The 9,713-nt window shown below is 42.9% G+C and overlaps 1 protein-coding gene across 1 annotated transcript in view; it reads right to left on the bottom strand.

Annotated features, from left to right (window-relative positions):
• Window positions 1–9,713, bottom strand: part of DOCK8 (dedicator of cytokinesis 8) — a 144,007-nt gene that overhangs the window by 56,825 nt on the left and 77,469 nt on the right. The window lies entirely within an intron of this gene.

A 9,713-nucleotide genomic window follows, 5' to 3' on the forward strand; every position in this document is an offset into this window, starting at 1 on the left:
CTGTTGCCCAGCCCTTTTACTCTAGGGCTGTGAGACAAGCTAGAGTGTTTGGGCCTAAGAAAATCTCCATTCCCATGTGAGAACAAATACAGCTCCCACTCAGATACCATGGCAAAGATACACCTACATTAGTTAGCTTGCTAGACAGACAGAGAGAACAACTGTTACCAGTCCCGCTGCTGGAGAATAAGGGCCAAGGAAGCCCCTTGTTCCCATCACTCTTCTCAGGAGACCCTTAACTGGTATGTATGATGGAGGGATGGGGGACATCAAGCCAGCAACCAGCCCACAATTAAAACAAATGTCTCTCTCTCTATATATATATATATAATTATCTATCCATAAAGGACAGCAATATGCCATCTGATGGTCATCCAAGGGCCACTCAGATGCTCACTGAAGATGGTAGAAGGTGATAGGAGGGTAGATGACCAACAGGGGAGAATAGGAGCCTGTACCTTTTGTGGGGAAGGAACAAACAAAAAAATCACTTGGCTTTGAGTTTCACTAGGTATTTGGTTCAAACCAACAAACAATATACACACACACACATCCATTTTTTTATCCATGTCTGCCTAATGTTTTGTTTAGATCAATACAAAGCAGCCTGGATGCCCCAGCTGCAATGATGTATTTCACTGATTTTTTTCTTTGTTTTAGTTTATTCTTTCATTAGACAGCAGCTGTCTGCTTTTATAGTTGCTGGCAAATAAAAAAAAAATCGTGTAACACAGACCTAGCATTTAAAGCTTTCCTTGCCAAGGAAGGGAAAGTTCAAGGTACATTGAGTCTCAGCTAATCCTTCATTCCCCTAGCATTCCAGAACCTAGTGATATAGCTTATTATGAGGCAATGTGATACGGAAACAAATGAAGACCATTTTCATTCAATAAAATGTGCTGATTCCATAATAAATTAACATTCCTGCTTTATGCAATGAAACGCAAAAATCTCTATTCAGGAAAATGAGCCTACATTGTCTGCAAATGTTAAAGAGCAAAAACAAAGCTTATAAGAACGTCTTAATAACACAAGACAAATAGAGAGCATTGCTGGATAGGGCTGCTGCTTCTCACCTACATAGAAATTGGCTCTGAACGAAGGATATGCTCAGAGATGCAATATATATATCTAGATATATATATTCACCGAATAAACTCAACAACTCTGTTTTACATTTGCCAAGGTTATAACAACTCAGTAGTGATAGCAGGTTAACGATGGCACTTAAATAGTTTTTCAACCTGTAGTTCTTGGTGTCTGGTTTGGGGATTGATTTTTACTAATGTTTATACACATATATATATTTTTTTAAATGCAGCTCCCTCCTGGAAATGCAGTATACCTTTACAATTAACTAAGCCCCAAATCTTGCAAGCTTCTCTACATGGACAGATCACTGCACCTGCACAAATTGACTTTGCGGAGTGGAGGATAGGCTAGCAGAGTGGAAGAGTCTGCAGGATCAAAGGATACATAAGGGTACTTCACATATGTGCCGACTCCGTGGGTGCTCTGGGGCTGGAGCACCCCTGGGAAAAAAATAGTGGGCACTGGGCACCCACCAGTAGCCCCCTATCAGCTCCCCCCCATCCCCTCAGTGCCTCCCACCCGGTGATGGGCCCCACAGATCAGCGCCTCCCCCTACCCCAGTGCCTACCGCCTGCTGCAATCAGCTGTTTTAGAGCGTGCAGGAGGCTCTGGTGGGGAGGGGGTGGAGTGATGATGTGGCGCGCTCAGGGGAGGAAGTGGAACTAGGTGGGAAGAGGCGGGGTGGGGTGGAGCAGGGGTGGGATTTGGGGGCGAAGGGTGGAGTGGGTGCGGGGCCTGACCCCCGGCACTTTGGAAAGTCGGTGCCTGTGCTTCAAAATCCAAGGGTAAAACCCTGACCCCAGTGAAGTCAATGGCAAAATTACAGTTGACTTCAGTGGGGCTGCCACAATACTGAGTTAATTCCAAACAACAAGTTGCATTTCTGCATACTATAACGGCAGCACAATATTCACTTCATACAACTCATTGGGCCAAATTTGCCATTCAGTTATACGGGTGCAATCCCACTCTGAGGAAAGCCCCAATGGAGGAAAACATGGCTGTTTGTTATGAAAGTTGTTTTTATGATGGTCTGACAGCTGTGGATTTCTTAGCTAGGATTCTGCCAAATGTCAGTGTTTAACATAGATTAATGACCACCTGGTACAAGGACCTTGATTTACATGATTTTGTCTGTTGCGTATCTCATTTTGCCTTGTCCAATGCAGAACAGATTTCCTAACCAGTTCTCTACCTACCGCAGTAGGAATAAAATTAGCACTGGGTAACAAGGGCAAAAATTTTGGCTGAAACTGCAGGCTCTGAACAGTTTAGCCAGCATCAGTCTGAGCAGAAAGCATCCTATAAAGCTTAGAATAGCTGTCACCATTTCTCATACCCTACTTGTAACTGTTGCAATCATAAACTGCATATAAAACAGCTCAGCAGTACCATATATATCTGTGGCACTATGGCTTTGTCTGAGAAAATGTTCATGAAAGAATGGTCCCGTGGTTACAGCACTAGTTTAAGACATGGGAGCCCTGGGCTCAATATGCTGCTTTGCCATGGTGACCTGTGTGACCCTGGGCAAGTCACTAAGGCCTGGTCTACACTGGGGGGGGGTCAAACTAAGGTACGCGACTTCAGCTACCTTAGTTTGAACTTGCTTACCTGTCCAGACGCTGCGGGATCGAAGTCCGCGGCTCCCCCGTCAACTCCGCCACCGCCGTTCACGGTGGTGGAGTTCCGGAGTCGACGGGAGCGCGTTCGGAGTTCGGAGTCTAGATTAGACGTGATAGTTCGAACTCTGAGAAGTCGAACGCTACGCGTCGACCCGGCAGGTAAGTATAGACCTACCCTTAGGCTACATCTATACTGCACAGCATTGGCAGCGGTGTGTAGAGTATGTATAGCTACAAACATCTGTGAAAGGCTCCAGTGGAAGGGAGGCAGCTCCCTGCTGCCAAAGCCTGTCACTGTGGCAAGGAAAGGCTCTGCCAGAGGGAGGCGGTGGGGAAAGGTTCCAGCAGCACAGAGTTGCCAAAGCCTTTCCCTGTTGCCTCCTCCTTGCCAGAGCCTTTCCCTTCTGCCAGTCTTTCACTGTGGTGGGTAAAGGCTCCAGCAGAAGGAAGCTGCCTGAGCCTTTGTCTGCTTCCTCCCTTCTGCCCAAGACTTTTCTCACTGCTGGAGACTTTCTCTGCAGCAGGGAAAGACTCCAGCAGTGGAGAGGCAGTGGGACATTGCACCGCTCAGAACTGCAGTGTACATAGGGGAGGCACTGCTTGGGCTGTAGAGCGCCAAGTAGGGTCTGTATCTGGGTTCATCACACAGGGATCAGGTGTGTCTTTCCCCTACTTGCCTAAGCAGCACCTCACCACCTACAAGAAATATTTATACATGTGCTGGGGTGGTGGGTGGAGTGTTTGTACTCTATATGCTGCTGTAAAAAGCGTGCAGTTTAGACATCGCTTTAGCCTCTTTGTGCCTCAATTCCTCATGTCTACAATGGGGATGATGGTACTTTCCTACATCACAGAGGTTTTTGTGAGGATAAATATATTATAGACTGGGAAGCTGTTTGAGACTGATTGATGAAAAGTGCTATATCTAAGAGATAAGTATTATTAGTATTATTATTAATTATTATTATTCTTTTAGTACAAATAAACGGAGACGTAGAAAACTTAGATCTGTTTATCACCATGTACTGCAATGTTTAGGGTTGCAGTACTTTGTGAGATGTAGCAGACTTAACAGTGAAATTAAAAACACATCCCAGGTTGGTTTATCAGCTAGGACATGCTAGATGGACTGCAGCATTTCTTAGCGGACAAACTAGTGCATGACTTGCCTTTCATTTTGCTGTGTGCCAAGTCTCACAGAGTAATGCAATCTACCATTTACATTTTTATATGCAATTTCCATTCAGCTAGGTTCTCTCAACATGATGCTATGAAACAGCTAAGGAAAGTGCAAAATATATTGGTAACTTCTATTGAATTATACTTGGCCGAATGACTTATTAAACAAAGGATATTATCAATATTATACCTGTCAGAGACGAAAAAACACATATAGGAGAGATTGTATAATCTGTTCATTGGTTTATGGATCTGCAGCTCTATAGAGGGTGTCACAAATCCACATAATGACCCTGAGTGCTGGATTTTACATTTAGATGTGACTTAAGATGAAAGATGTGTAAAATCACATGTAAACAGAGAGCTCTCTGGTGACTACACATATGAGGAGGCGCCAATGTACAAATTAATCCAGCAAGTACATAGATAAGGGCCAAATTCTGACCCCCTTTATGCTCATGTATCTCCACTGGTCTCACATTTGCAAACCCCACCACAACTAGGGACAGTAAAGGGCAGCATCTGGCACTTGCATTCAGAAAGGGCCAGATTGTGGCAAGTCCTGGTTAGTCTGTGTGAGGTCAGGAGGATAAAGGTAAATGGAGCTTCCTCCCACTGTGCATGACCCAGATACAACTGGCAGCCCTCCTGAGCAGAGGTGCGTCACACGGACAACAAGCCACCCTGACAGAGGGAGAGAAAACAGAGAGTCAGGCATAGCCCTCTTGGACACTAAGCACAATTGTATTCATACCCTACACACTACTATAATAATCTTTGTACAAAATATGCCTCGTGAGGTATCATTGGAAAACTAACAACTCATTGATCATTTATTTTATATTCTTCTGTGAAGTATCTGTGCAGTGGGTAATAAAAGTTACAGATATATGCTAGAATTATGACTCAAGTGTGTTTAAACCAGGCATGTCAGAGGGAGATGGTAAACAAGTCTACCCCAGAAAAAGGCATGTGTTTTCCTCTCCTGGGAGTCACTTAGAATCATAGACTATCAGGGTTGGAAGGGACCTCAGGAGGTCATCTAGTCCAACCCCCTGCTCAAAGCAGGACCAATTCCCAACTAAATCATCCCAGCCAGGGCTTTGTCAAGCCTGACCTTAAAAACCTCTAAGGAAGGAGATTCCACCACCTCCCTAGGTAACCCATTCCAGTGCTTCACCACCCTCCTAGTGAAAAAGTTTTTCCTAATATCTAACCTAGACCTCCCCCACTCCTCCAAAGTACTCTGAAAGACGATGAGAATGTATTTACATATTGAGTAAACAGACCTATCAAGCTAACAAGGGGTGGAGGCAAACCTCACACTAACAAGTCAGGAAGGAGACAGCATGGCCTCTACGCCCCAGCAGGAGAGAGAAGCTAGGTCTGGGTTTTACTTTTCAGAAGAATACACTGCAAAGGTTTACTGGTGTATAATTACAGGGGTAGGGGTGAACCTCAAGTGATAAGCAATTGAATCAACTGATTGAATACAATATTGCTGTATTATAAAAGTGTATAGAGTGAGGTCTTTTCTGAAAGCTAATGACATACTGGTGATTAATATCACTGTGAAATGTATGTATTGACACCCTCTGAGGAAATATGGATACTAAATGATATTATGTTTTAAAGTCTGTGGCCAAACAGGGAGAAACAGGTTCCCTTCCAGACAGGAGAAAAGTAGCCATTTACCTGTCTACTATAAAAATTATGCATGGTGGAATCAAAACAATGGAAGCCCCATTTACAGACAGGAAGGGAAGAGCAGCATGAGGTCATCCTGCCTCTTGAAACAAAGCCACTGAACTTTGGAAGATATAAGCAAAGACAGAAGCCATCTTTGCATCCATCACTAGACATACACAAAGGAACAGCGCTCTTGCATGCTGAGAAAGATGGGTCCTTCCACCAAAGAGGGGTTGAACTCTCTGGCAACTGAATATAGGTGAGAAAAAGCATTTTGAACAAAACCTGTACCTTGCTAGATTAAGACTGAGCCTTTTAGAGGCATGTTTTCACTTTTATTTGCTTGTAACCCTTTCTAACTTTATTTTTTATACTTGAACTCACTTATAATCCTATTTTCTTTTGTTAATACATTTGTTTTACTATTAATCCAAATCACCAGTGCTGTGTTTGAATTAAAGTGAATGTTAACTCCAGTTAACGTGGCAAGGTGGTGGCTTTTGTGTATTTAGAGCAGGGGGTAGGCAACCTATGGCACGGGTGCCGAAGACGGCATGCGAGCTGATTTTCAGTGGCACTCACACTGCCTGGGTCCTGGCCACTGGTCGGGGGGGGGGCTCTGCATTTTATTTAATTTTAAAATGTTTAAGAATCTTCATTTAAAAACCTTATTTACTTTACATACACCAATAGTTTAGTTATATATTATAGACTTATAGAAAGAGACCTTCTAAGAATGTTAAAATGTATTACTGGCACGCAAAACCTTAAATTAGAGTGAATAAATGAAGACTCGGCACACCACTTCTGAAAGGTTGCCGGCCCCTGATTTAGAGGAACAAACAAACGTTATTATTTCTCCAAAATGCTCAGGAGGGGACAGGACATTACAGAGCACATGGTTTGGGGAAAATTTGGGACTGGAAGTGTGTTGGGCTCACCCTGCAACTAGTAACCAAATCTGGTGGAAGCCAGAGTGGGGCTGTAGGCAGGCCGCTGGGGCTGGAGCTGCTGAACCAGGGCTGTCGAGCACAGACACTTCAGTGTGGGACCTACATGCATGTAGGCTGGTTGTGAGCATCCCGGGCTGGGAGCTTCAGCAGCAAAGCACTGTAAGACACCCAGAGTGGCAGCGCAAGTTGTGACACTACCTCTCACTGGTCTGGATTGCCCCCTCAATGCCCAGAACACCCTCCCTACTGCAACAATTAGCAGCGAGCAGGCCATGCATGGGAGGGAGAACATTCTCCTAAATTGTGGCACAGCAGCATGCTCCTGTAGGCCTGGGGAACTCCAGGAGACACTGTGTCTCCCTGGGGATCAGTGCCCCCTGGTAATGCCAGTGGGACAGTGCAGCTGTGCCTAATGGACACATTCTGGTCTATGTGTCACAGCTACTCTTGGGTTCGATAAAAGTAGAAAAGTAACTGATACACAAGGCTGAAACATCCCCTTTCAGGACCATTAGACATTGGTATCTGGTGGACAGGGTCATTAGGAAAGCAAAGGTATCCCAGTATGGTTAATCTTTCCATTAAAGGCTGTATCTAGCTCCTCTAATGCAAAGGCAGGAAGAGGTGGGGTGGGGGTAGGGCCTGGGGCAGAGCCCCTCGTCCCCCAGCACATTGTAAAGTCAGTGCCTGTGTAAATGTGGCTCATATATCATCTTTGGCTCCCCCAATTTTCAGAACAGTCAGGGCCCAACTTGACTCCTAGTGCAAGTTAGAGCAACCTCAGTGCTCTCAATTACACTTCCTTGTAACGGCCAGTAAGATTAGACAGGTAAGGGTGAAGTACAGCCGGGTGGGATGTAAAGTGATGATGAAAAGGGGCCACATCAGGGCTCAGGATCTGACCCATTCTGACCCTCTCTCTCTCCCCCTCTCTTTATTTTTTGAGAGTGCTTTTTATGGAGATTAATTTTTGTAAGGGATACCTTACCCTACGACCTCTAGGATGGAGCACTTATGCTGGGCAAAACACTCTGGAATTTGGTCAGCTGCAGCCACTGATTCTTGTTTCTAGTTGTGGAATGTTATCTTCACACTGCTGTACTGTAAACTGTTCCTTTATTTAGCCAGCATTATACAAGTATCACTGCAGCTAAAGACTGAGTTAGTTTTGCCATTATAAACATCCTATTTGGGTTTGCTATCTCAGCAATGTCCACTATGTCAATGCGGGCAGCCACAAACTATGACACACATTGCTGAGGACTGCAAAATGACTCAACTTCCTGGAGGTCTTTGTGCCTTGAACACTGTTGATAAGAACGCTGTGGCATGGACGATTGCATACACCAAATAATAATAATCTCAGCATTTCGAACTCATACTGGGTAAACTTTAGCATAAATGATGTCAGTCCAACTACAAACTTTCTTCCCAGAATTTTGAAAGGTAAAACTGTTTTTTCGAACACAGACCAACATAATTTGAAGATGACTTGCATCAGATTTCGGACATCAAACCTCAGGTACAATGTAGTTTAATTAAAAACAACCACCTACCACCCCAGATTTCACCAGTTTAGGCCTATTTGGTTTTCTTTAAAAATCCTTTATGGGTACTCTCAAGTATTTTTCAATGATGCTAATTTCACATACAAATAAATGGGGTATAGCATGATTCAGTTACTGTTCTCAGGCTAGTATTAAATGGACACCACCATCTTGAGATCTAAAACTTTTTTTAAAAAAATGTAAGTAGTTTCAGGTACTTCTGTTCCTAAGTCTCTCTGCCAAGTTTTGTTACTTTCAACTGCATGTGTCTATTTTTGTAAATGCTTTTCTCTCCTCAGTTGTTGCATCAAAAACCTCAATACGCACAAAAAAACCCAAAACAAAACCCTGGGAAAATCAACTGACTGTCCAGGGGAATAGTGAAGCCTGACTATGTAAAAGGTAAACATACCGTTAAAACAGAAGAGCATATGTTTCTCTAATGTCTTGCAGTTTTAGTCATTTTAGTTGTGATTTGTAACTATAGCAGGTAAAACATTTTCAGATAGACGTCTGATTTTTAAGTTGAGTTCCTTTAGTGCTAGTGTTTGGACACCATGTTACAAAGTCAAAAATGACAGTAGAAAAATTTCTGTGCAAGTCAGTGTCAAAGCAATATAAATGCTTAACTGTGGAGAAGACGTTTTGATGTCAAAGGAAGAGCAAAACATTGGCTAAGATAATAACAAAACAATGTTTATGCAAGTCCACAAGACAATAATTAATAAAATAAAGATGACAACATAAAATTAATGCAAATCTAATTTAGAGTCTCTCAGTAAAACCACCGATTCACAGAAACAACCCTTACCGTGCACATAACACTGACTTGGGGGTTGGAGAACCCTCTGAAGAGAGATCAGCTCATGTACTGCTCTGTCTAAACACAATAGGGTCAAACCCTGCCCTGACTTGCACACTGTACAACTCCACTGTGGTCTGAACTCGCTGTCCTGTTCTACATCTCCATGAAATTTTACTGCACTGACTTGACCATGTTCAATGGTCAGGGCAGAGCAGATCTATCCTCTACCAAAATAAAATATATGCACAGGCTTTAAGACTTTGACCCTCTTGTGCTTAAATGCCATTACTCAAAATTATTGGTTGTGTTGGTTGGTAGTTCTTCATACTAAATTACATGACTACTTGTGAGTTACATCCCAGTGTGGCTGAGTTCCAAATTTTAATCAACAAGAGATACGTCTGTGGATGACTAGGACATGAATACCACACATAATAAAATTCAATATATCTCTAGGTAGACCCTATTAATACAGAACACAGACTGATATGCAAATATACTGTGATCACTAAATTAACCTTGGCATTTGTTGCTGATGGTAACAGATACAAATAACGCAGTTATTTAGTATATGTCAACATAGTATCTGTTGGTTCTATTATTTTCACTCATTATTAGGTCTTCAGAAAAATGGCTGTAATCCCAAACTGCAGTTTATCCCAAACTGCAGTTATTTTACTGACTATATAAACTCATTTTCAATCATTTGGAAAACACAGAAGAAATGGTGCACCAGCAGAATTTTAATATGCTGCATTATTTTAAAAGGAAGTACATGCATAAATTCTCAAGATAGCCATAGTTCTTTGGGTTTTTTAAACAT

The sequence above is a fragment of the Mauremys mutica genome, chromosome 6 (assembly GCF_020497125.1).
Source record: "Mauremys mutica isolate MM-2020 ecotype Southern chromosome 6, ASM2049712v1, whole genome shotgun sequence".
Taxonomy (NCBI): Eukaryota; Metazoa; Chordata; order Testudines; family Geoemydidae; genus Mauremys; species Mauremys mutica.